Source organism: Pongo pygmaeus, chromosome 21 (assembly GCF_028885625.2).
Source record: "Pongo pygmaeus isolate AG05252 chromosome 21, NHGRI_mPonPyg2-v2.0_pri, whole genome shotgun sequence".
NCBI classification, from domain to species: domain Eukaryota; kingdom Metazoa; phylum Chordata; class Mammalia; order Primates; family Hominidae; genus Pongo; species Pongo pygmaeus.
In genome coordinates this window covers 38,522,501-38,550,214 of record NC_072394.2, presented here as the reverse complement: position 1 = coordinate 38,550,214, position 27,714 = coordinate 38,522,501, and the positions used below count along the sequence as shown (strand labels likewise).

The 27,714-nt window shown below is 50.8% G+C and overlaps 1 protein-coding gene across 12 annotated transcripts in view; it reads right to left on the bottom strand.

The window, feature by feature from the left end:
* EPB41L1 (erythrocyte membrane protein band 4.1 like 1) overlaps positions 1-25,680 on the bottom strand; it is a 139,694-nt gene extending 114,014 nt beyond the window's left edge. For 4 of the 12 annotated variants that reach the window (XM_063659194.1, XM_063659196.1, XM_054467204.2 and 1 more), the window contains exons 1-2: positions 25,524-25,668; positions 5,877-5,931 (exon numbers count right to left, since the gene is read on the bottom strand). The gene's annotated coding sequence lies outside the window, so the exon portion shown is untranslated. Of the gene's footprint in view, positions 1-5,876; positions 5,932-25,523 lie in introns of all 12 variants that reach the window. The other 8 variants (XM_054467189.2, XM_063659201.1, XM_063659195.1 and 5 more) reach the window with 6 other exon arrangements.
* Between the last annotated feature and the right edge of the window lie 2,034 nt (positions 25,681-27,714).

The window sequence follows — 27,714 nt, the reverse complement described above, 5'->3', positions numbered from 1 at the left end:
GTAATCCAGGCTGGAGTGCAGTGGCTCGATCTTGGCTCACTGCAACCTCCACCTCCTTGGTCCCAGTTCAAGCAATTCTCCTGCCTCAGCCTCCCAAGTAGCTGGGATTATAGGCATGCACCATCTGTGTTTCATTGAATGAAACAAAGCAGTAGATTTTCCTGGGGAAAGGCCCATCATATTAGCCCAGTCGAAGCCTTTTCCTAGCCTTGCCTTTCTAAGCTGTCCTGAATGCAGCGATTGTGCTGACCCTTGCCTCAGTTTCCCTGTCTACTCCCTGAGCAACAAGCAGGCTGAAACCCATTCCTCCAACATCCCACAGAGGGATGCCCCCTAACAAATGGCTAATCTTGTCTACCTTGTCAGAAGGAAAAGACCAGCCTGTTATGTTAGCTGAGATTGGCAAGAGCAGTAGATTGGGACTGGATATGGGGAACTCTCAAATACAGAAGTGGTGAGTGAGGCTTTACTCTGGAGGCCTTAGGAAGCCTGGAAGGTCTGAACTGGGGACATGACTCCTCCCCCACACTGGGCTGAACCAGAGAGGGAGTCCTGGAGGTAGAGAGGGACTAAGAGGCCAGCCAGAGGCTGTCCCAGTAGCTGTCAGCACTGGGCACTGAGAAGTAAGGTCAGGATTCCTGGACACTGGCTTCTATCTTCTAGCCCTGCTCTACCACTATCATCTGTGTAACCTTGGAGAAGTTACTTACCTTCTCTGAGCCTCAGTTAACCCACCCACAAATGGTGATAATTATACCCTTCCTGCCTTATCTCTCAGGATTACAAGGAAAATCAGATGAGATGATAAATTGAAAAGCCCTTTGTAGAAAAAAATATGAAGGACTTTGATTCTAGTTCTAGTGTGAGCCAGGTGATAAGGGCCATGGGGTTGAAGGATCCTAAGGACAGAAGAATTATGAAAGAATTCTTCTGTCCTCTGCCTCTTTTCCCCTTACAGAAATGCTGGAATTCCTTCAAGAAGGATTGGAGAAATCCAGGGACTCCAGAGACCGTAAGAGTCACAGAAGAAATACTGGATGTCTGGACCTTACGTGGGCAACATTCCTGAGGCCTGGGTCCCCCAGAGACACCCCTCTAGCTCTCAGGCAGGCAGCAATCCAGGAGGAATGATCTGTTACCATGTAGAAGAGAGGATGGAGAGCAGCCAGGGTAGCCAGAGTCAGCATTTCAGAGCTACTGCCACAGGAGGAGGAATTGATGGGCAAGAGCAGGGGAGGGAAGGGGCAGTTTTCCATGTTGAGTCTCCACGCTTATCACGCTTATGTCCCTCCTTCAGGAGACAATGGCACAGCCATTCACATTTCATGTGACAACTGCATTTGCATCATTTTCCTCCTCTGAACCTCAACCTCCTCATCTGCAAAATGGGGTAATAAAACCCCTGACTCACTGTGAGTCCAGCTCAAGAAAAGTAACTGCTATTCTTCTATCCTTTGAAACTGAGAGAGCTCCTAGCACTACATCATACTCTTCCCCCAATTTCCCACCTGTGTTGTTTGGAGAAAAATCCAAAGGCACTTTAGGGACAGAGCCCAGGCCTCTGGGGGCATTATCCACCTTCTGACAAATGGATGAGATTAGCTAAGGCAGGGCACAGGAGAAAGGAGCCCCTCAATGGGTGAGAGGCATGTGCTTCAGCCTGCTGTCCAGGGAGGACATGGAGAACCCTCCTGAATGGCTAGTCCAGCCATTCTGGTGCCTGGAGCACTGTGCTGTCTGGAGAAAGTGCTGATCCCTGGGGAACGGACCATTCTTCCTGCCATTCACCACCAGGAAGAAGGGAATGAAGCACTGACAGCTGTTGGTGCCCAGGTGCCTTGTCTACCCTCCAGATAGGGCCTGCCCACCTCACATCAGGAGGAAAGGAAGGAACTGGGCACCTGTGTTGAGATCTCCTGGAAAAGATCAAACCTCTTCACGTCTCAGAAGAGAACAGTCTGGAAGAAGGAGGCACCTTCTGTGGGGCCTGAAAGCACAGCTGGCCAAAACACCCCTCATCCTCACCCCCAACTCAGTTCTTTGGTTCCCCCGAACTTCACTACCCCTGCTTCTCTCTTCCAAACCTTCCTGGAGATCCCTCCCTGAACTGAATGTCCAAATCCTAGTTCCCTTCAACTTAGATCAAACGTCCCCTTCCCCCCCTTTCCCTGACCTCTCTCCTGTAAACTCCAGTTGCATTTTTCCTGTCCCTCTCAGTGGCAATTTGCATGCTGACTGTGTCACAATCACATCTGCACACATGTATTCCCCTCTAGGGGACACAGCTGACTGCAGTGGGTTGTAGTACAGGCTCTGGAGCTAGGCAGACCTGAACTCAAATACCAGCTTTGCAGTTTCTTAGTCACTTATTCCCTCTGAGCCTCAGTTTCCCCTGGAAAATGGGGACAATAACAGAACCTACTCTCTGGAGTTGTTGTTGCAACTATTATTATTACTATATTTTTGAGACAGTCTTATTCTGTCATCCAGGCTGGAATGCAGTCATACGATTGCGACTCACTGCAACCTCCACCTCCTGAGTTCAAGCGATTCTCCTGTCTCAGCCTCCTGAATGGCTGAGATTACAGGCGTGCTCCATCATGTCTGGCTAATTTTTGTATTTTTAGTAGAGACGGGGTTTCACCATGTTGGTCAGAGTAGTCTCAAACTCCCGACCTCAATTGATCCACCTGCCTCGGCCTCCCAAAGTGCTGGGATTACAGGTGTGAGCCACTTCACCTGGCCTGTTGTTGCAATTGAATGAGATAATGCACATAAAGAGTTCAGCATGGAGCCTGGCACAATGTAAGTAATGTGACTTATTGTGATGGTGACCGTTCAGGCAGGTTTATGGATGATTTGTCTTGACATCTCCTGAAACACCTAACACAGAGCCATATGCTGGCTGGATGGATTTGTTTGGAGGTAGACATGTGCACTGCATAGGGAAGCCCTTTCCAACAGGCAGAGCAGTGCAACCTGGGCCTGGGCTGCCTCTGTAAGTCATGAGCTCCATGCATACAAGCAAAGGCAAGATGGCCACTTGGCCTACCAAACAGAGGCTGGAGATGGAATAGTCAGAGCATGGTCTCTGAAGCCAGACACCTTGGGCTTGAAACCCAGCTCCCTTACTTACTCAAAGTATGGCCTTAACTTAACAGGGCCTCAGTTCCCTCATCGATAATATGGGGAAATAATAGTAATAATAGGACCTACCCAAAGACTGTCATGAGAATTAAATGAAAGAATACACATAAAGCAATAGAACATGCCTGGTACAGGGAGAGTAATTCAATGCACATTAGCTATTATTATTGTTGGCATTTGCATTACTGTAACTGAAGAGGGGAGTTACAGCCCCTTGCAGGCCTATGAGCTGTTAAACCTAGGGCTCCACTAATATCCTAGCATGTTCTCGTGGTCTGCCAACAGCCTTCTACTCCCCTTGTGTCTGGTGCTAGCTCTGCCCCTACATTAGCTACATAGGTAGGCAGCTGACCCACACCTGGCCACTCAGAGTATTCCTATCCTCACAGCAACAGTGACTGAACCACTCAGAGTCCTTCCCTTGGATTGACATACAGATTCTAGAAGAAAAAGAGTCTCCCTTTTCTGTTTGGATTGCTAAGCTGGGACAGAGGACAGCTTAAAAGGGAGAGACAAGCAGTGATGTCAGAGAGAGAGTCAACCTGATTCTTCATTCTTCAGTCCCATGAACTGCCCCAGGATCCATTAAAGTCATTTTTTGGTTTAAAGCCACTTTGAGTTAAGTTTTTGTCACTGGTTTCTGGAAAAAAGCCATGCCCAATTGTATAGACCCTAACTAAGGTAAGGTCAGTGCTGGCCATGGGCAGGGCCAAGCAGAAGCCAGTATTATAACTACTCTTGTGTATGTGGCACCACCCCTATCACCTGGGTTGCAGTGGGCAGTTTTCAAAGCATGTTCTCAAGAATACCCTGACCCAGTGGTCTTTAGACCCTGCTTCCTAGAGCCCTGGGAATTTGCAGAGGTATCTCCAAAAGCACCCAGGAAACTAAGAGCCACGAGGAGGGCAAAATTCTGGGTAAACTGCCCCAGAACCAGACAAGTTCTGCTACAAATGCTTACAATATGGGTTTCTGTTGCCCAAAGAGATTTGAAAAACTCTATTCTAATTGACACTTAGAAAAGCACTGAGAAGTAGCTAGGGCTGATGTGTTCATCTGCGTTCTACAGAAGGAGAAATGAGGGTTCAGAAAGGGGAAGTCATGAGACCATTACTGTAGAGCAAGAACTTGAATGTGGGGCTCTAGACACACAGGCCAAATAGCTCCGACTGCACCCAGCTGCCTGTGAGAGTCTATTATCTCTCACATTTCCTGTCTCCTTCAGTAAGCTGATGGTGGTTAATACCTAGAGTCTCATCTTTCTTGGCTCTGACTCCTACAGAATTGTCTGCTTCTGAGCTTGGCTCCTTGAAAGGCTTCAGGAAGCTTGAGGAACGTGTGGAATAAATGCATGAGCCGATCTCAACCTCCCCTTAACGGAGCCCCACCTTCCCTATGCGCACATACCTTGAGCTCCGCATCTCCCCACACATTTGCCCAAATGTCAGGGAAAGGCTGGGCAGGCTCCCTCCCGGGAACTCCTAATCCACCTCCTCTGTCCTGGCTGTGCTGTGGCTGCGGACAGAGGATTCCTTGTTCTCAGTGCTTCCTGCCCAGAGATCTCCATGGGGCCCCTGTAGGAAGGAGCCAAATCGCTCCTTTTAACTGAGCTAAAGCCACCCCCTACCCCCACAACCCCCAGGAGCAACATGCTCCCAGCTCTGCCCACCATTCATTCTACCTGTCCCAGCCTGGCTCGGCCACACTTCATTCCCCATAGTTCCCGCTCCCTACAGGTGCACACACATGTATACACACACACACACACACACACACACACACAGACACAAATGGAAAGTTTCCCTAGGGGTACAAAGATACTTCACATCAAGCCAAAATTAAAAACCAGAGGACTCCAGAATGACAACATCACAGCCCTGGCAGTTGTGCCTTACTAATAACATCATAGTGACATTTGCATGTTACTTCGAAATTCCCCAATCAATGTAACTCCATTGGCTGAGTTCCCTCTCTACTCCCTCGCCCTGCCAGAGTCACAGCACCCGCAAGTTGGGAAGAAGCTTTGACACACCTCAGGTGAGTGGTTTCCAAAGTGTCTTCCACAAAGCCAAGAAAAGGTCAATTGCATTGTTTGGGGGCTGCTGGGAGCTGAGGAATTGGCCAGCCCCAAGCCAACTTCAACCCACACTGCAACCCCTTTAGCTGTTTTGTACATTGATATTCTTTGGGGTGCAATGGAAAAGGAGAGTTCCCTGCTGGAAAGTTTGAAAACAACTCATTTAGTCTGACCCTACTTTCCCCCATCCCCTGACCCAACAATGTTGATGCGACTCTGAGGCCAATAGAAAGGAAGGTCATATAGTGGTCAACAGGCAGGGCCAGGATGAAAGCACTCTCTTCTGAATCTAGTCTACCACCTAGGAGTGGTGAAGCAAAGACAGGCAAGGGCCACGGGGCAGCGTCCAGGCCCAGCACCATCCTTCACCAGCCACGGTGGCATGGATGAGCAATAGAGGCAAAGCCTGTTGTTGAATACAGAGCTTGATGAATATGCATTTCGGCCCCTACCCCAAAACAAGCCAAAACCAGGGAAGGCCCCCAGCACTGCCCCTGTTTTCAATGCCACCAGAAACAGGTGGCCTAGACAAAGCCTCACACTTCCCCAGCAGTCAAATATGTCAAAAATCGAGAGCCTGAGGGCCTCGAAGACCTCTTCGTCCAACCTCAGCAGAAGGAGAATAATAAGTCTGTGCCTCCAGAACACTCACCCCTCCTCTGTCCACACCAGCTCCCCGGGGGCAAGAACTTCTGTCAGTCAGGCACCTAGAGGGAGGAAACAGCATTAGCTCCTCAGAACAGGAGTTCATGAGCCCAGCATGTGCTGGAAATTGAGAGGCTGGCATTTGACTCTCTGAGGCACCTTAGGGAAGTTGCTGAACCTGTTAAACAAAAAGGCCTTGTGACAAGGTGGAAAGCAAAATAGAAAGTAACAAATATGCACCTGAAGTGGCAGCAGCGGCGAGGCAGCGAAGGACCTTGGAGGCCAAGGTGAAGATTCGCTGTTTATTGTAAGAGCAAAGAGAAACCACTGGCTTGCAGGGTACAGGACGGAAGAGGGGCAGAAGAAGCTGCAGGAACGTCAGTTAGGAGGGTGTTGTGATTATCCAGCGGAGATATGACAAGGGCCTAGGCTAGGGTGGTTGCAGAAGAGACAGAAAGAGGTGGACAGACTCAAGAGGTATTTAAGAGGTAGTATCCCCAGAACTTGCTGGTGGACTAGATGTATGGGGAGAAGGGAGAGCAGGGGCCCCAACCTCCAGGTGCCTCCTCAGGTGCCATGGTTATACCCCCTGCTGTCCACTTGGCCTTTCCTTGCCTCAGTCTCCCCATCTGTGAAATAAATATGGTTGGAATCAGTGATCCTTCGGGGTCTTTTCTTCTCTTCCTTTTTTTTTTTTTTGAGACAGAGTCTCGCTCTGTCGCCCAGGCTGGAGTGCAATGGCGCGATCTCTGCTCACTGCAACCTCCGCATCCCAGGTTCAAACGATTCTCCTGTCTCAGTCTCCCAAGTAGCTGGGATTACAGGCGTGAGCCACAATGCCCGGCTAATTTTTTGTATTTTTAGTAGAGACAAGGTTTCACCATGTTGGCCAAGCTGGTTTCAAACTCCTGACCTCAAGTGATCCACTCACCTCGGCCTCCCAAAGCGCTAGGATTACAGGAATGAGCCACCATGCCCGGCCTCCCTCGGGGTCTTTTTAGCATTCACATCCTGTTCTGGTGTAATTCACTCAGAGTATGTAAGTACTTTTTCAATCTTCTTTGAGCTCCAACTGCAGGTCAGGCTTAGTATGCAATGGGGCAGGAGACTTGGAGGGAGAAGCTACAGGCACCCTGGACTCACACTCAGAACAGTCAGTATCCAGGTGGGATGAGGTGTTCCTACTTCATGTGAATGCTAAATGTGAAGCTCAGGTGAACAGGAAGAACGTACAGTGGTTTATGAGCTTAGGCTCTGAAGTAACTCAGACCTGTTTGAATTCTGGTTCTAACACTTACTAGCTGTGTGGCCCAGGGCAAGTCACTTTACTTCCTCATTTGGAAAACAGGAGTAAAAGTGTCTGCTCCCAGGGCTAATAGGGGGGACTAAATGAGATGATGCCTGTGAACAGCTCAGCAAGGTGCCTTATCACAACTGTCCAAGAGGTAGCAGCACCATTCAAAATGGGGAAACTGAGACCTAGAAAGATGAAATGACTCACTGAAGACCAGGCAGTGAATAAGTGGCAGAGCTGAGACCCCTACACTGCGGCTGGGGTCTGGAGCCCAGCTAAACCACTAGGTTGTACACATACCATTCCCATTCCTGCTTTTCAAATGAGGAAGTTGAGGTCAAAAAAGAACAAGTGACTTGCCCAAGGTCACAGAGAGAATCAGAGATAGAAGAAGGATTTGAACTCAGGCCTCCTTGAGGAAAAAGCCCATGGTCTTTCCGTGGATACCCAGAAAGTAGATATGTGTGGATAGGCTTCAAATTTCAGGGCCCTTTAAACCTGGAATAGGGACAAATGCAAATTGAGGCCAATGGTGTGTGTGTGTGTGTGTGTGTGTGTGTGTGTGTGTGTGTGCGCGTAAAGCAAACTGAGGCCAGTGGGATGTGAGAGTGTGTGTGTAACAAATGCAAACTGGGGCCAATGGGTGTGAGTGTGTGTGTGTGTGCACATGTGTGTAGCTACCTTGAGAAGAAACCAGGAGGAGCTGATGAGACAAAAGCCTCTTTCTCCAGAAGCCCTCTCTGGGGACTGGGCAGGAGAGAAGGGCACTGACAAGCAGGGCCATCCATCCTGTTGGGGCTGAGCTGAAGGCTGGATCTAAGCAAACAGAATCAGTTCCAGCTTGGCCACCAACTTGCTATGTGATCAGCAGTTCTCTCTCTCTTTCTCTCTCTCGCTCTCTCTCTCATCTCTGTTTCTTTGACTTCAGAATGAGACCGTTGTACTAAACAATGTCAAGGCCGGGCGTGGTGGCTCATGTCTGTAATCCCAGCACTTTGGGAGGCCGAGGCGGGCGGATCACCTGAGGTTGGGAGTTTGAGACCAGCCTGACCAACATGGAGAAACCCCGTCTCTACTAAAAATATAAAATTAGCAGGGCATGGTGGCATATGTCTGTAATCCCAGCTACTAGGGAGGCTAAGGCAGGAGAATGGCTTGAACCCGGGAGGCGGAGGTTGCGGTGAGCCGAGATTGTGCCATTGCACTCCAACCTGGGCAACAAGAGCGAAACTCCGTCTCAAAAAAAACCAAAAAACCAATGTCAAGATCCTTTCCAGTTATAGAAACTAATAATAACCATTGCTTCCAAGCTCTGGATTTCTGGTCAGGTGGCATTAGCTGGCTCCAATACCACCACGACAGGGCAGAATGTCCTGCATTCAGATTCCGGCTGTGTAGCCAGGTCACTTTCCCTTCACAGGCCTCAGCTTCCTCATCTGTAAAATGGAATTTATCTTTGCCTGATCACTTGCAGAAAGGAATATCCAAGGAACTACCTGAAAACCAAGCAATCTCTTGAGGTATCATACAAAGCAGCCCCAAATTCCCATCCCAACTCCCACCCTCAAGCTATTTTAACTTCTTCCCCTCTAGCCAATGTCCCCTTGAGGCACATGGAATAACTGAATATGAGCTGCTGGGTGCAACAGTACTGTCGTGGCAACAGCCCCCACACTAACAGTAGTAGCAATCACCACACAGCAAATACTTGACTGCTTAGGCATGCCAGGCACTGTGCTAAATACTCACTTGGATTATTTGTCAGGCCATCCCCTCAACCACCATTAGTCTCAGTTTGCAGATGAAAGGCTCAAGTTCAGCAAAGAGAAGTGCCCAAGGTCACACACAGAGCAAGTGAAGGGCATGGCCAGGATGAGGACCCAGACAAAGGTTTTTCATTTGCCATCAGAAGCCCTGAACTCGGCCAGGAGCAGTGGCTCACACCTGTAATCCCAGCACTTTGGGAGGCCGAGGCACACGGATCACGACGTCAGGAGATCGAGACCATCCTGGCTAACACGGTGAAACCCCGTCTCTACTAAAAATACAAAAAAAAATTAGCCGGGCGTGGTGGCAGGCGCCTGTAGTCCCAGCTACTCGGGAGGCTGAGGGGAGAGAATAGTGTGAATCCAGGAGGCAGAGCTTGCAGTGAGCCAAGATCGCGGCACTGCAATCCAGTCTGGGCAACAGAGCGAGACTCCATCTCAAAAAAAAAAAAAAAGAAGCCCTGAACTCATCCTCAAGGCTATGGGGCTGTCCAGGGTAACATTCCACCAAGGGGCAAGGCCTGGGCTGGGGTGAGGTGGGGAATATCTGTCCTTCATTGACCTCCCAACCTTCCCCAAATAACTAGTCTTTATGTAGTCTTCTGTCATTAATCAAATGTGCCCAACTCAACTCCGTCTACAATAGTGTTGTCAAATAGAAATGTGAGCCATGTATGTAATTTAAAAGTTTATAGCAACTACATTTTATTTTATTCTATTTTATTTTATTTTTTGAGTCAGAGTCTCGTTCTGTCACCCAGGCTGGAGTGCAGTGGCACGATCTTGGCTCACTGCAGCCTCCGCCTCCCAGGTTCAAGCAATTCTCATGCCTCAGCTTCCCAAATAGCTGGGGTTACAGGTGCGCACCTCCATGCTTGGCTAACTTTTGCATTTTCAGTAGAGACAGGGTTTCCCCATGTTGCCCAGGCTGGTCTCAAACTCCTGGTCTCAAGCGATCCGCCTGCCTCAGCCTCCCAGAGTGCTGGGATTACGGGTGTGAGCCATCATGCCTGGCCTTAGTAGCTACATTTTAAAAAGCACAAAGGAATGAGGGAAATTAATTTTCATGATATATTCATTTAAGCCAATATATCTATCTCAACATGTAATCAATGTAAAAAATACTATAGGCCCAGCACAGTGGTTCATGCCTGCAATCCCTGCCTTTTGGGAGGCTGAGGTGAAAGGACCTCTTGAGACCAGGAGTTCAAGACCAGCCTGGCCAATATAGCAAGACCCTGTCTCTACAAAAAATAAAAAAATTTAGCTGGGTGAGGTGACACATGCCTATAGTCCCAGCTACTAGCTGAGGTGGGAGGATCCCTTAAGTCCAGGAGTTCAAGGGTTGCAGTGAGCTATGATCATGCCACTCACTCCAGCCTGTGCAACAGAGTGAGAACCTGTTTCTTAAAAAAAAAAATTAAAACTAAAATGAAAAAACTATAGAGATATTCTACATTTTTAATACATCCTCTTCTAAATCCAGTGTGTATTTTATACTTACAACACATCTTGATTCAGATGCTAAATATTCATAAGATATTTAGATTCTCCTTGCCTTTACAATTTTTTTTTTAAGATGGAGTCTCACTCTGTCGCCCAGGCTAGAGTGCAGTGGTGTGATCTCAGCTCACTGTGATCTCAGCTCACTGCCGTCTCCGCCTCCCAGGTTCCAGCAATTCTCCTGCCTCAGCCTCCTGAGTAGCTGGAATTACAGACATGTGCCAGCACACCTGGCTAATTTTTGTATTTTTAGTAGAGACGGGGGTTTCACCATGCTGGCCAGGCTGGTCTCGAACTCCTGACGTCAAGTGATCTGCCCACCTCGGCCTCCCAAAGGGCTGGGATTACAGGCATGAGCCACCGTGCCCAGCCGCCTTTATGATTTAAAAAAAAAAAAAAAAAAAAAAGCCGAGCCCGGTGGCTCACACCTGTAATCCCAGCACTTTGGGAGGCCGAGGCAGGTGGATCATGAGGTCAGGAGTTCAAGACCAGCCTGACCAATATGATGAAACCCCATCTTTACTAAAAATACAAAAATTAGCCGGGTGTGGTGATGCGCATCTGTAATCCCAGCTACTCAGGAGGCTGAAGCAGGAGAATTGCTTGGAGCCGGGAGATGGAGGTTGCAGTGAGCTGAGATCATGCCATTGCACTCCAGCCTGGACAACAGAGCAAAAGCGAGATTCCGTCCCCCCCCCAAAAAAAAAAGGTATATTCTCAAATCTAAGTTTCCAAACACGTATAGTTTGTCAATAAATGAAGGGAGCATTCTTTTAAAATGTTAAATTAGTTAAAATCAAATAAAATTAAATATTAAATAAAATTTAAAATTCAGCTGGGCGTGGTGGCTCATGCCTGAAATCCTTTGGGATTACTTTGCCAGAGCTCAGAAGTTTGAGACCAGCCCAGAGAACATGGCGAAACCCCATCTCTACTAAAAATACAAAAAATTAGCCAAGCATGGTGGGGCATGCCTGTAATCCCAACTACTCCAGAGGCTGAGGAAGGAGAATCACTTAAGCCTGGGAGGCAGACATTACAATGATTGTGCCACTGCACTCCAGCCTGGGCGACAGAGTTCAAAAAGTTCAGTTCCTTGGTGGCACTAGCCACATTTTACATGTCCACTGGCCACATGTGACTAATGGCTGCTGTATAGGGCAGCTGCAGCTCTGCAGTCAAGTCCTTGAGGGCCTGGGCTGATGACCTCCTTGGCCCTAGCCCAGAGCTAAGCCTCGAAGGTAAAGTTGACTTACCTCTGTGAGCTTACCTCTGAATAGAACGGTATCTACTCATTCAACAAAACCCTACTGAACCCGAAATTAATATTTACCTCTGGTGCCTACACAGTGATGGTGACAATGGGATCTGAGTACCCAGTGTCTTTCACTGACCCTTCAAACCTCCCCAAAATAGGAACTCCTGTAGTGTTCAGAGGATGAGGCTGTGGCTCACAGAGGTAAGTCACCTGCGCAAAGTCACCCAGCTTTGACTAGGCCTGCTGACTCGGAACCCTGAGCTCTGTCCCTAAACTTTGGCAGGGGCCTACCCCGAGGCTCAGTCTTCTAGATGTAATAAGCCTTTGCCACTATTCTCAGGGTGCCCAAATCTCCCAGTCTTTTGGCAGAGAATGGCCCAGAATAAGAAACTCAATGAAGGGGACAAAAGGGAAGGAGAGAGGAACGGCATGGCATGGGCTGCACAGGCAGTGGTCCTGTGTGCAGGGCTTAGGCCACTGTGGCACCATCCTTAGCTCCCCCACCCACACCCAGCGGGAGGCAAAGCCAGCAAGGTCCACTGGCTGCCTGGCCTCTGGGCGGATCTCCAGGGCTAGGCACCCTGCCCTGCCCCACACCTCCCCTAAGAGCACTCACCCAGAGGCCCTTGGACTAAGGCCAGAGCCAGTGCTCACCTCCCAGGGTCACCTTAGCTGGAGGCAGGGGAAAGGGCCAGATGGCAGCCTGCCCCCTGGGGAGGAGGGGAGGAGAGGGCCCCGGAAGCAGATTCTGGAGTAGGGAAAAGGTGGCAGGTACTAGCCAGAAAAACCTGGGTGACTCCACCCCTCCCCTGGAGTGCAGCCCCCCTCCCACCAGCCCAGGAGAGTGAAACTCTCACCAGCTATTAGGTTTAACAATTAACTCTGACTGGTTTTCATTTCAGCAGGAGGTAGTTCCAACAAGAACCATCTGGGGCTAGGGGCATTTGCAAAGGGATAGAGCTGAGAAGAGGGAGGGGCTCATGTAAAGGGGGAGAGAAGTGGCCAGTGCCCCACCCTTCTTCCCATCCCTCCCTGGCAATGTGGGATAGCCCTCTGTGCCAAGGAGCGATGGCATAAGTTCCATGAAATCAAGGGCAGTGCCTGGCACATAGTAGGTGCTCAATAAATATTTTTCATCAACAAATTAAGGGGGGTGGGTAAAGTAGAAGAAAACAGGCCCACTCAATGGGCAGATTGATGGAGAAGAAGTGAAAGGAAGCAAAAGATGACTTGCCCTGGGCTGAGTACCTCCTTGACCCCTTTGACCCCAGGACCTCACAAGAACTGGAATGGTTGCCACCCAGGGCATGCCAGAGACATGGCTTTGAAGTCCTCCAGACCTGGATGCCACTCCTGACTCCATTCTTCCTAGCTCTGACCTTGGGAGCCCTGGTTTCTTTCCCTGCAATGGAGGTGATACCACTACAGTCCAGGGCTGTACAGTGCCAGGCCCACAGATGCTAGGGTGCCTGTGTTGTTCTCATACAGTCATGTCTCTTGCTGCTTGGCAACAGCCTCCTCTTCTCAAGCCACCCCCTGATTTCCCCCACATCCCAATATTCCCCTGGTTCGCACCTATGTGGCCCTTTCTCCTTTTCCGGAAGGAAAGCCTGGAATGATGACAGCTCCGGCCCACTCACATCCCACTCACCTGGGATCACACACACACCCTAGCAACAGACTGCTCCCAGCTTGACGTTTGCTTGTCATGTACACCCTTCATGGGTTCCCTGGCCCCCTCCTCACCGTAACACAGGCCTAGGTCCACAGCCCATCTAGAGTGCGCGAGGCCAGTTCACTTGGTGTTCTTGGGTGCCATCTCCTCCTCCCAGGCCTCTGCTTCCCACCTGCACAGCGTGGCATGCGGGAGGTGGATTCAGAGATCACTTCTGCTGGTGGGCTCTGACATATAGAGATTCTAACATTTCTGGAGTCATTTCGTGCTTTAACTTCAGACATCAATGTTCAAATCCCAATCTTGGCCAGATAAACAGGCAGCCCTGCAGAAGCCCGGAACTGAAGCCCACTTGCCACCATTCTTAGCACAAGCCTGGGTAGAGAGGGACAATGTCCCCCCACCTCCCTGGTCCCCACTCTCTCTGCCGTAAAGCCTCACTTTTCTACCCCACCTTCCCGGCAGTCTCTCTCTTACTCTCAATGGCGGCATCATGAGTCATCATTCCCCCAAATTCTTCTTGGCAAAATAAAGCCTGAAGCTCCTGCTCCATCCGGGGTCCGACCCTATGCCCCTTCTGCAGGGAAATTCTAACTCTGCTTCCACTCTGCTCTTTCCCACCTCCTTCCTGAAACTCTCCAAATATGCACCCCACTTCCCCATTCTCCACAGGGAATATGGGTCTCCTCCCAGCCTGTCATTGCCCTTCCTACTTCATGCCCTTCTGGCTCAAATGTCACCTCTAGCCTGGTGTCTACACTAATGACTCACCCCTCAACTCACTCAGCCACATCTCTGTCAGACACTGACTTCTTGTACTAGAGTCTTACTGCCTCATTTGACCTTAAGACCCTGGAGACCAAGGAACTCCTGTCATTTTTTTTTTGTCTCTCACCCTGGCTCCCACAGCACAATGCTCAGAACATAGTAGATGTTTGTTGAAACAATGGTAATAATGCCGGCGCGGTGACTCACGCCTGTAATCCCAGCACTTTGGGAGGCTGAGGTGGGCAGATCATGAGGTCAGGAGATCGAGACCACCCTGGCTAACACGGTGAAACCCTGTCTCTACTAAAAATCCAAAAATAATTAGCCAGGCATGGTGGCGGGCGCCTGTAGTCCCAGCTACTCGGGAGGCTGAGGCAGGAGAATGGCATGAACCCGGGAGGTGGAGCTTGTAGTGAGCTGGATCACGCCACTGCACTCCAGCCTGGACGACAGAGCGAGACTCCGTCTCAAAAAAAAGAAAAAGAAACAATGGTAATAACTATTAACCAAAAAATAATAAATCATAATCATTTATTAGCTATTTGTTCTTTACAATGCTTTTATCAGCATTTTACACAAAGCACTTCAGTTAATTCACCCAAGCCCCCAATAGACTTGTCATCCTTACCTCTTTGTTTTAAACTGAGAAAATTAAGGCTCGGAGAGAGGAAGTGATCTGCTCAAGGTCACACAGCCCAGAAATGGCAGAATCACAATTGGAATTTAAGTTCTTATTGCCCTACTTGGCCTCCCTCCAATCCACAAATAGAGGGAGGGGCCCTGTGAGAAACCACGGCCTGCCAGTGACATGGGCCATAGGGGCTGTAAAGAGGCCAGCTCAGCCCAGAGCTGGAGGCAGATTCTGCAAACTTAGTAAGCCTCAATTAAGCACTTGTTCTGTGCACAGCCCCATGCTAGGTGCTGGGAAGCAAAGAATAAGACATAAGGCATCCCAGTGCTCACAACCTGGTGAAAGCCACCTCCCTGGATAAAGCTAAGACCAAACATAACTCATCCCCCAGAGGGGAACAGATAAGGTACTAAGGGAGTGCAGAGGAGTTAAAGACAAATTTCATCTTGGAGTGAGGGGGAGGGCTTACAAGGCTTTGTAGGACATAGGCTGGCATCTGAGCTGAGCCTTGAAAAGGCAGACAGGATTTCAACAGTGATTGGGGAATGGAGGGGGTGGCATTCTTGGCAGGGAGGAACAGAGGGAGCTAGGGCAAAGACATAGGAAGCACTGGGTGTGTCCTCGGAGCCTCAGGAAATTAGTTTTCACAGCCCTCCCCTTGGCACTGACCCACATGTCCAGCTCTGAACAGAGGTCACCTTGAGCTTCCCCAGATTCACAGGCACCTTGCTCAATTATGGTGAGTGGGGACAGAAAGGGAGAAAGGGCTTGAGCATTTGGGCATGTGGTCAGACAGAAGGGATTTAAGGGGCCAGAATGCAGGCTGTGTCCAGAATCTCTGAAGATGGAAGATGCTAAAGGGGGAGGTCCCCCCAGTGGTGGGTGAAGCCAGGGAGGAGCAAGGAAAAGGACAAAGAACTTGAACTGGGCAGCAGGAGAACTGACTTCCAGAACCACAGATCAAAGCTGCATGGAAACTTGGGATTATCCTGTCCAACCCCCATTTTACAGCTAGGAAAACTGAGGCCCAGACAGAGGGACAGGTCTATAGTCCCTGACCACCTTCACAGCAAAGCCAGCAATGTGCTGATAGGCATGAGAGACTAGCCCTCTCCACCCAGCTCTGCCATTGGCTCCCTGGTGACCTTTCTCTAGACGTTAGGCTTCAACTCCATAAAACAACCCTGAAGACGGCAGTTCTAAAGTTGTATGGGTTGTGACTCCAAGACAGATGGTGCCTGTGGATCCTCTCCTGGGGACAATGCACACTCTTAACATTGTGCATGCCATTTCAGAAGTTCATGAACATCTGAGGCCAGCCTTCTACAAGGGCAATCTGAGAACCATCTGTGTCCCAATCATCTCGATGGGGAGCCTGTTACAGCAGGCTGCTTCCGGGGCCCCACCTCGGATCTGACGCCCACCCCCCACCCCGCCCATGGAGCAGCTGGGTTTGAATCTCTTGGGTGAGTCCTGGAAAAAGAGTGTTGGGGTTTTTTTGTATTTTCTTTTGTTTTGTTTTGTTTTGTTTTTTAAGACAGAGTCTCACTCTGTCGCCCAGATTGAGGTTGCAGTGAACTGCAACCACCGCCTCCCAGGTTCAAGCGATTCTCCTGCCTCATCCTCCCTACTAGCTGGGATTACAGGTGCATGCAGCCATGCCCAGCTAATTTTTGTATTTTTAGTAGAGACGGGGTTTCACCTTGTCAGGCTGGTCTCGAACCCCTGACCTCAGGTGATCCACCTGCCTCAGCCTCCCAAAGTGCTGGGATTACAGCATGAGCCATGGCACACAGGTTTTGTTTTGTTTCATTTTGCTTTTTAGCATGCTTACCTTTGTTGCTCTTAGGGGGAACAAAGTTTGAGAAGCCCAGCCTTAGGGAACCCTAGGAGGGAGGGGTATGGGGTGGGGTGCTAAGCTGCTCACCCTTTTAGCTGTTTCACAAATTGAACTTCTGCTCCCTTGCCTATGAAGAGTGGCTCTGTGGATAGAAGTTTCAAAGCCACCACTCCTTCACCAAGGTCCCTTCTGACTGAGCCACCTGCTCAGGCAGGCAGGTGGCTGGGCTGGGCCAGGCTGACCAACATAATGGTCTCGGTTGGAATGGGTGGAGGCTCAACAAGCTGACTGCAGCTGCCCAGATTCCTGAGTGACACTCTGAGACCAGCAGCCCTGCCTGGGAGGGAGTCTAGACTCCTGGGCTGCACACGGGGTGAGAGCAGGTTTCCTATTCCTCTCTCCAGGCTGCCTCCCTCTGGCCCTCAGGCCAGCTCCTTCTTTTTTTCTTCTGGTGGATGTGTACCTCTGAACCTGGGTCTCCTGGCTCCAGTCTCTGCCTCCCTCCCCACTTCTTCCAGAGTTCCACCCATCACTGAGCCTGCAACATATCCAAGCTCCCAAGCACTCTTCTGAGGAGACAAAAGTAATGCTCTTTGCAGATGATATGCTTCTTTAAGTGGAAGACTCGATTCAATGAAAAATTGAGGTGGCCAGAGACAAAACAATAACTAGGAAAACAGGCAAGTACCTTCAGATGGGCCCTGTCACCACCCCCTGCACCGATGCAGTGTCTCTCCTATAGGTGGGCAGCTGCCTAGAACCAGATGGGCTCAGAGCCTTGGCAGGCCCCAAGGCTGATGCTGTAGAAAGGCCAGTCCCGGAGGTGCCGGCAGAGTGCAGGCCTGGGAGGGAAGATTCCTGGATTGGAAGCCCTGCTCTCAGAGTCAAGAATTTGTTCTCTGAATTTGAGCAAATGCATGCCCCTCTGTGGACACCTAAATGCTCCTGCAGGCTCTATCACAGGCCGTATAGGAAAGACTCAAGAGTACCGGTGGGCTTCGGACAGATCTAGATTGAAATCCCAGCTGTGCCACTTGCTGGCTGAGGACTGCGTAGGCCTTGGGCAAGTTATTTAGCCTCCTGTAATACGACGGGGATCATCATCTCTGCCTCGCTTGGTAGTTGTAAGGATTAAAAGACATAAGGCATGTAAAGCGCTTAGCACAGGGCCTGGCACACAGTAAGCCAATAAACATAAGCAGTTGATTATAAGTCACCAGAGTGAGCCTCTTATGAGGAAGACTCTAGACTTTCTAATTCTAGGTGGCCTCAAGCAAACCCAAAACCACCCACCCACCTGAAGTGGGCCTGGAGACTCTATCTTTAGACCTCTAATCTGGGGACAAGGTGGGGAGAGAGAAGGGGAGAAAGCAGACAGAAGGGAGAGAGCAAACTGAGAAGAGGAGGGAGGAAAGGAAAGAAGAATCAAGGGGCCAAGGAGGGGCCTGGCTTCCCCAGTGTGGGGGGAAAGGAAGATGACTTGCCAGAAACTACCAGGACAGTATAAGCCCTCTCTCTTTCCCAGAGCCTTCCCTAGACCCACCAAGGCAAGGCTTAGAGGGACAGGACCTGCTGAGAAATGCCACCCTGGCTGTCAATAGGGACACTGAAGCCTTGGGTTACATCTAGACTCCAGAGCCCCACATGGTGGCCCTCCCACCAGAGTAGGCAGAGATGGCCATAGCCAGATTGATAACAGAACAACGTGCCCATTCAGCCTGCTCACTTAGAGCCCAGGGACCCTTTTCTTGGGGTTCTAATCCTGACTTAGCAGGACACTCTCCTGTTGCATCCTCACCTGCGGAACATATGCAGAGCCCACTCCGGGCCTCTATCTGCCCTGAGCTCCTGCTTCTGGGCCTAAAGTTGCAACTAGGGAAAAAGCACTGTTCAGACTGAAGACAGGAGCCACAGATAAGGTGTTCCAATTACCACTGACCAGCTGTGTGACTTTGCGGGTGTCACTTTTTCTCCCTGAGCATGTTTCCCTCCTCAGGCTAATAAGGGCAATGGCAAGGATCATCTCTAAGGTCCTCCCAACTCGGACAGAGGCGACACTTCATGGGATGCCTCTGAGCACAAACAGGCAAAGAGGACCTGTCTCAGGAGAGGAGCGGGCTGGGCTGGGCTGGGCTCTGAGAAGAATGCAGCGGATATGACAATGGCCAAGGGTTATTATGATGATGATTATTATAATTAAAAATCACAGCTACAAGCCCTTAAGCAATTTACAAAGAGCTTTCTCATTATCTCCTGGGATCGCAATTTGGTGAAGCAGGCAGGGCTGGATGATGATTATTCACATTTGATAGATGAGGGAAGTAAAGCAAAATTAGGTGACTTGTCCAAGCTCCTAAGTGCAGAGAAGGGAGAGCTGGAAAGGAAGTAGTTATTGAGTGCCTACTGTGTACTACCTCATTAGGCATGCTCATATCTGTTATTTTGATCAAGTCTCATGACCATGACACTACTGTAGGTGCTACTGTCCCATTTCTTTGTTTTGTTTTTTTGTTTTTTTTGAGGCAGAGTCTTGCTCTGTCACCCAGGCTACAGTGCAGTGGCACAATCTCAGCTCACTGCAATGTCCGCCTCCCAGGTTCAAGCAATTCTCCTGTCTCAGCCTCCTGAGTAGCTGGGATTACAGGTGCCCGCCACCACGCCTGGCTAATTTTTGTATTTTTAGTAGAGACGGGGTTTTACCATGTTGGCCAGGCTGGTCTCGAACTCCTGACCTCAGGAATGATCTGCCTCGGGTCACTCAAATTTGAAATACAAATCTGATCAGATGATCTGCCCGCCTCGGCCTCCCAAAGTGCTGGGATGACAGGCGTGAGCCACCGTGCCCGGCCTACTGTCCCCATTTCATAGAGGCTCCACTGCAAAACCTAAATTTGGATGTAGCCCTGTGGAACTAAAAGGCCTGCACTCCTCCCCAACTTCCTGCATGTATTGGGTTGAACAGTGTCCGCTCCCAACCCAAATTTATGTCTACCTAAAACTTCATAACGTGACCATATTTGGAAACAGGGTCTTTGCAGATGCAATTACTCAAGTTCAAATGAGGTCATACTGGACTAGGGTGGGTTCTAAATCCCATATGACTGGTGTCCTTATAAGAGGAAATGAAACAGAGAGAAAGCCACGTGACGACAGAGGCAGATGCAGCTGCAAGCCAAGAAATGCCAAAGATTGCTGGCAACCACCAGAAGCTAGGAGAAAGGCAGGAAACAGATTGCCCCAGAGCCTCCAGAAGGAGCCAACCTTGCTGACACCTGGATTTCAGACTTCTAGCCTCCACAAGTGGGGGAGTAAATGTCTGTAGTTCAAAGCTACCTAGTTTGCGTGCTTCATGACAGCACCCCTAGGAAGTTAATACACTGTGCATCCTTTGAGTAGCAGACCTAGGACCCTCAAATTCTGTTTTTCAGATTCCCACTCATTAGGCAGCTTTAGAGGTTAAAGAGGACCCAGAGGCTCCTCATGAGAAGTCACTCTCACCTCTCCTGCACCTTCCAGGGCCAGGCTGTCCTGAAAACAGGCTGAAGACAGGCTTACAGAGGAAAAAGCTTCCTAGAACAGCCTGTTCTAGGTCTCTATCCACCCCAGTGGGGCCTCCCATTGAGCTTGTTTAGCAGCCTCTGTGCCCAGGTCTCCAGGTCAACAGTCCTTCCCTTCCTCCCAGACCAACCATCCTCTGTCACCACCGGAGAGCTGTGTTTTTGAAATGCAAATCTGATCCTTCCTGGTTGGCTTACTTCTCTTTCTTAGCTCCCTGCCATCTGTAGGACTTGCTCAGGCTCTTTGGCCTGCACCAGATCTGCCCCTAATCTTCCTCTCAGCTTTATCTCCAGTCATTCACTCCTCCACCCTCATCCCTGCCACTCACCACCTCCTATTCCAACCATGTGGAACTATTTGGGGTTCCCCTAAGAAGCCGTTCTGCCTTTGCACATGCTATTTCAAATACCCAGACGGTAAAATCCAGCCCAAACACCATCTCTCTCCTCCAGGAAGCCTTTTCCTCCATAAACAGCCACACCCTGGCAGCTTGTACATTGTCCTTGTGGTGGTATTGCATCTTTACATGTCTGCTCCCACCCCCAGCCTGTGAATACTGCTGGATTCATTTCTGTTTTTGTAGGCCTAGGGCCCAATACAAAGGCCTTCAAGAATGTTGAGCTGAATTGTGGAGTAGCAATAATGGTCATAATAGTTGACATTTATCAAATGTTTCTTATGCACTCACATTATGCTAAGCATTCCAAGGATGTTATCTCATTTATTTCTCAAAACAATCCTATGAAACAGATACTAGTACTGGTCCTGTTTTACAAGTAAGGAAATGAGGAGATGGAATCACTTGCCCTGGTCCCCCCAGCTAGTACATGGCAAACCCCGAATGACTCTAGAGCCAGTGCTAGTAACCACTACTAAGTATGCCATCCATCCCAATACCTTCATTTTACAGAGATGGACACATGCCAAAAGGGGAAAGTGATTGGCCCTCAGTCATATAACAAGGCATGGATGCAGATATTTGGATTCCTTTTCCAATACTTTTCGTCTTCTCATTCCAGTACAATCCTAATCCAGGAGGACACAGAACCCAAGCTAGGCTGTGTCTCCTGAGGAGCTTCCTCCTGCTTCCACTAGAGCAGAGCCCAGCATGGGCTTGGACCCACGGTGAGTGCTCAAATCTACGGCCAGGAGATGGGAGATGCAGCATTGAAAAATGACAGGTAAATCAACTTGAGAAAAGGCTGAGGCCTGCTTGGATTACACATTGTCAGGGCTTGAAACGAAACTTTGGGTATCATTTAGTGCCATCTGCCATTTTATGAATTAACTCAGTTTGACAAGCTTATTGAACAAAATCATAAGTCAGGCACTGTGTGGGACACTAAGAAGATTAGTAAGCAAGTTCCTGCCCACATGGCATTTACAGTCTAGTAAAGGGACAATCAAACAACAATTACAAATTCTCACAAGCCCTGTGAGACACAGAGAGCTCTAAGAATGTGTAACAGGGAAAACTGACTTGGCCTAGAGAGTTGGCAAAGGCCCCCCTGAGAAAGTGACTATTGAGCTGAAACATGAAGAGTGGGAGTTAATCAAGATAAGAAGCAGGGGAAGAGTGTGCTAGACAAAGGGAATAGGATGTGCAAAATCCCAGAAGCAAAAGAGCTCATGGTGCCTAGATGAACTAAAAGGCCAAAGTGGCTGTTGTCCAGAGAAGTGGGCAGGAACTGGATCCTGAAGGGCCTTAGAGATCAAAGTAAGAATTGGAGAAACTGAGCAGATCAGGGAAACCCCTCGCTCAGAACCTGGTCCACAGCACACTGTCAAAGAGTCATTATATTAGTCACTGAAGGAGAGACTTGTCCAAGATCGTAAGACCTGGGACTTGAAAGCAGAATTCCTACCTACCAGGTGGGGCCTGAGGGCTATTTCAGGCACCTGTGTGAGGGACAGGGGAGGCTTTCCAAGTGTTTCAATTAATAGATGTTTCCCGGCTCCCTGTCTCCACCTCTCTTGAGCTCCAGAGTAAATAAGAATTACCTGTGTTTGTTAAAACATAGATCGCTGGGCCACACCTCCAGAGTTATCAATTCCTAGGTCTGGCATGAGAACCAAGAAATTGCATTTCTTTTTTTTTTTTTTTTTTTTTTGAGATGGAGTCTCGCTCTGTCACCCAGGCTGGTGCGCAGTGACGCAAGCTCGCCTCACTGCAACCTCCGCCTCCTGGGTTCAAGCGATTCTCCTGCCTCAGCCTCCTGAGTAGCTGGGATTACAGGTGTGCACCACCACGCCCGGCTAAATTTTGTATTTTTAGTAGAGACGGGGTTTCACCATATTTACCAGGCTGCTCTCGAACTCCTGACCTCAGGTGATCCATCTGCCTTGCCTCCCAAAGTGCTGGGATTACAGGCGTGAACCACCACGCCCTGCCAATAAATTGCATTTCTAACAAACTCCCAGGTAACCCTGCTGCTGTTGGTGAGGTGAAAAAACCACAGCTCTAGACTAGAGTATATCAGTGGGGAGATCAGTAGTGAGGACCATGGCCAGGATCTCTGGGGACTAGAAGGGTGGATTCCTGAACCTGGGAACAACGAGACAAGCTCTAGCAATCTGAGCAAGGGAAGGCAAAGTCCCAAAATCTAGCCCACTAGCTGCCTAGCCAGGTAAACCAAGGCTTAGGGAGTTTAGACTCTTTCACATAAAGAAGCTTAATAAAAAGTGTTGGGTGAAGAGATAAACACATGAAGGGGTTGGCTAAAGTCAAAAGAAGATCCCAGGCTGGGCACAGCGGCTCATGCCTGTAATCCCAGCACGTTGGGAGGCAGAGGCAGGCAGATCCCTTGAGGTCAGGAGTTTGAGAGCAGCCTGACCAACACAGTGAAACCCTGTCTCTACTAAAAATACAAAAATTAGGCCGAGCACGGTGGCTCATGCCTGTAATCCCAGCACTTTGGGAGGCTGAGGCGGGTGGATCACCTGAGGTCAGGAGTTCAAAGCCAGCTTGGCCAACATGGCAAAACCCTGTCTCTACTAAAAATACAAAAATTAGCCGGGCGTGGTGGTGAGCGCCTGTAATCCCAGCTACTCGGGAGGCTGAGGAAGAAGAATTGCTTGAACCCGGGAGGAGGAGGTTGCAGTGAGCTGAGATCATGCCACTGCACTCCAGCCTAGGCAAAAAGAGTGAAACTCTGTCTCAAAAAAAAAAAAAAAAAAAAATTAGCTGGGCGTGGTGGCTCATGCCTGTAGTCCCAGCTATTGAGGAGGCTGAGGCGGGAGAATCACTTGAACCCAGGAGGCGGAGGCTGCAGTGAGCTGAGATCGTGACACTGCCTGCACTCCAGCCTCCAGCCTGGGTGACAGAACAAGGCAAAAGATCTCTGGCCCAGACTCCAGAGCTCATGAACTCCAGGCCAGCTTTTCCCATGTCCTGGGATTCTGGGATTCAAGGAGGGGACAGAAAGCTCAGCTTTCCCCAGCCTCTGCTGCCTTTGGCAGGGAAACATTTTTAAGAATTGCAAAAATCTGCTGCTGGCCCCCAATCCTATCACCCATCCACCTTCCTTCCTTTTACACTCCCAGCTCCCTCCCTTTGCACTCCGAATCCTGTGTCCTGTATCTTGGCAAGCCAAGCAGCAAAGGGGGATGTGACGTTACGGGGAAGAACTGGAACTGATGGAAGAATTCTTGCACTTGGATATCCTTCTCTCTGAACAATTTCTTCCTCCTATAAGACTCTACTTCTCTCTACCCTTGTATCACAGTCAAAATCCAACCTACCTACATTTCAGTACCCGTATCTGAAACCCACAAAGCCACAGACTAAATTCCCAAACTTCCTTTTCACGCAGTTTTTCAAAAATAGCGTGGCCCTGTATAGAATGTTTCTATCCTATTCCATTTGGCAGCAAAATGCCACTTCTCTGCAAACCCACATGCGCAGACTAATAAACAAACAACTACACATACATAAAAACAAATATACCAGAACCTATAAAAACACACACACATATACATCAAGAGATACATTTTCACTGTTCACTATACACCCAAATGTACAAGAAGTACACAGGGAGGACACATGCACACAGACTATAGATCTAGAAATGCCTGCATGCACCAGTACTTGGAGAAAGGGGTATGGACATACCCAGAGACATCTCTTTCAAAGTAGAGAGGTCTCCTGAGGAGGGATTCCTTGGAGTGAGGAGCTGGCCCCTTAAGAGAGTGGTTCTACCTCCTAGTCCTTTCAGGGCACCTGAGCTTCTACCCACCTACCTTCCCACCCACCCAGAGCCCTGCACGGGTGAGACTGGCACAGGCTAGGTCTGGTGGGGGTCTGGGGGGAGGCCGGAGGGGACAGGTCCCCTGGCCACAACAGGAAATGAATCCCTGAACCGGCTGGTCACCAGCCTGGAAACTGCTGTTGCTACCACCATCACCCCGCACCCACACCCACATCCACACACGCGCGCGCGCGCACTCATACACATACACACACACACACACACACACGCACGCACGCACGCACGCACACGGGCTTCAAGCAGGACACGCCCTCCTGTCCAGCTCAGGTCAGAACGCGGGCTCTGCTGTCAGCCCAGTTCCCCTAGCCCCCGGGGTGTGGCCGCCCACCTGCCAGCAGGGAGTCTCTGCCGACAGGGAAGGGACACCCCCGCCGCCGCCACCCACCGCCCGGGGCCAGGTGCCCAGCTCCCAGCGACGGCAGCGCCTGGACCGCCGCCCCCACCCCTTCCTCCCGGCAGTGCGAAGACAAAGCCGCGCACACGCACACGCACACGGGGGCTACGCGGGGCTAGGCGGGAGCACACCCGCACTCACACGCGCACACATGGGAGTCACACTGGCGCGCACACAGCGACACACACACACACACCCGCCACAGGCGCCAGCCACAAGCGAAGCCACTGGCACACGCCCTCACACAGAGGTGTACACACTGCTACACATTCGGACACACCCTCTCACAGATACAGTCACCGACAGACACACGCAGACACACGCACCCTCACCCAGATACGCACGCACCACTCGCGAAGACACGCAAGGCACACACCCTCACACACGCACACACAGATGCACACCCGGCGCACACACGCACGCGCGCGCACACAGAGCAGCCGCTCGCACGGATCCACGGGCACACGCGCGCTCACACCTAACACACACCCAGAGACTGGAGCCCCGACACACAAACCCGCGACAGTCCCGACACGCACGAACCGAAGCCCGCGGCTCCTGGAGCCGGCCCGCCGGCCTGTCAGTGCCCGAAGATCGGGAATCGAGCCCGCCGCCCTCGGCGGCCACCCCACACGCACACGCGGGACCCGACGCGGCGGGGTCCCCGGGACGCGGAGGGGGACGGCGGGTGCGGCTAACCTGGCGGCGGCGGTGCGGCTTCCGGGAGCTGTCTGGCTCGCTGTCCTGGTGTCCGGCGGCTGCCCCGGCGGGCTCCGAGGCGTGCTAGAGCTGCGCAGAAATGCCCCGCTCTCTCGCGCGCTCGCTCCTGCTCTCCCTCCCACGGCGCTCAGCCCCCTCCTCGCCCGCCCCCCACACCCCCTCTCGCCGCTCCGCCCCGCCCCGGCCGGCTCCCCCGGAGGAGGCGGCGGCGATCCCGGCCCCCCAAGCAGCAGCGGGCGGGCGAACGAGCAAGCAGCGGCGGCGAGCAGCCAACACCAGGGGAGCGCCGGAGCCGCCAGAGCTGGGGCCGCGCGCCGGTCCCGGGGAGGGGAGCAGAGGAAGGGGCTGAGCCCCGCGAACCCTCCCGGCGCTGGGGACCCGCCGCCGGCTTCCCCACGTGGGCCCGGCGTCAACCTGAGCTGCGGGGGGCTCAGAGGCCCGGCGAAGAAGAGGAGCAGACCCCACCCGGGGCCCCCACGTCCTCCCGGGTTCCCGCCAGCGCCGACCTCGGTTTTCCCTGGCTTAGACTTCTCGACTCTGTGCCCGGTGCCCCGGGGTAACCCCACGGCCCCGCGCCCAGCTCGCCGACCTCGTCTACCTCCAGCCGGGACTTGGCCCACTCCCACCCTTCTCCACGCCGCGCTCCCATTGTTCCCGCGGCCAGGGCTCGCGGAGGATCGCCCAGCGCGTTCCAGCCCCTCGCAGGTGGCAACCTCTGGACTCTCTGGGGGCTCTCCAAGGGCTGAGTCCCTGGCTCTGGGATCCCGACGCCCACCCTCCACAAGCCCAAACACCCCCAAAGTAATGGGCTTTTCTAAATTAGGGTTATAACCACCACGGCCCGTATAGGCGCTCCTTTAGGTCCTTCTTGGAGTACACACTGAGGCTAGGAGAGAGGAGGAACTAACCCGTGTTCAGCGAGCCCAAGATAGCATCTGGAAGAAGATGGGGCAGGGATGAAGTGTCTGCCTTCTATAGATAAAGAAAGGAATTCCTGCCCTAGGGCTCCTGGGGCAGGGCCAGGCCCTCCAGAAGTGCCCGGAATAATGAGCCTGGGCCTCCTTTGTTAGATGCTAAAGGAAGAAACAGAGGGAAGATGCAAATGTCACTCACTTGCCAGGGTTTTACTGGAAGTCAGGACATATGCAAAGGCCTACTAAGTAGCTTTCACCTACTTGTCTCACTTAAGTGGCAGCTGGGATTATCCCCATTTTGCAGATCAGGAGCCTATCCTAGGTCTCCCCTCCAGGCAGCACAGAGCCAAGATGAAGCCCAACAATTCTAGTTCTTCACTGTGGTCCATGCCTCAGGTATAGGATACTAAGAGCAGGTGCAAAGTGAGCAGCTGAGAACATAAGAAAGCAGGAAGGAGAGGCAGGGCTTGGGCCTCCAAGGACTTACACAAACTAAGGGAGGGCAAAACTAAGGGAACTGAGGCCCCAAAGCAGGACTGAACATGGCTTGTCCAGGAAGGAAGATTATGATTAACAATAAGAACTGATAATAACTCACCGGTTAGGAACACTTCCTGTATTTATTGTTATAAGAGCTTTATTTGCATTAATTCATTTAATTCTCACAATAACATTAGAGGTTATTCTTATTCCCACGTTATGCATGCTGAAACAGAAACACAAAGACATCACATAGCTTCTAAAGTGGCAGAGCCAGGATCCAAACTTGGGAAGCTGACTCCCAAGCTTCAATTTTTTTTTTTTTCTTTTTGAGAGAGACTTTCACTCTGTCACCCAGGCTGTAGTGCAGTGGTATGATCTTGGCTCACTGCAACCTTCACCTCCTGGGTTCAAGTGATTCTCCTGCCTCAGCCTCCTGAGTAGCTGGGATTACAGGCGTATGCCACCACATCCAGTTAATTTTTGTATTTTTAGTACAGACAGGGTTTGACCATGTTGGCCAGGCTGGTCTCAAACTCTTGGACTCAAGTGATCCGCCTGCCTTGGCTTCCCAAAGCGCTGGGATTACAGGTGTATGCCACCATGCCCAGCCCCAAGCTTCCACTTTTAACAACCACAAAACAGACAGAAGAAGCAGCCTTGAATGGGAGGCAAAGACATTTGAACCCAACTCAGCAGGACTCTTTTTTTTTTTTTTTTAATTGATATCTTCTGTCTTCCTTGTAGGTACCTGGTACCCAGCACAGCACCTAGGA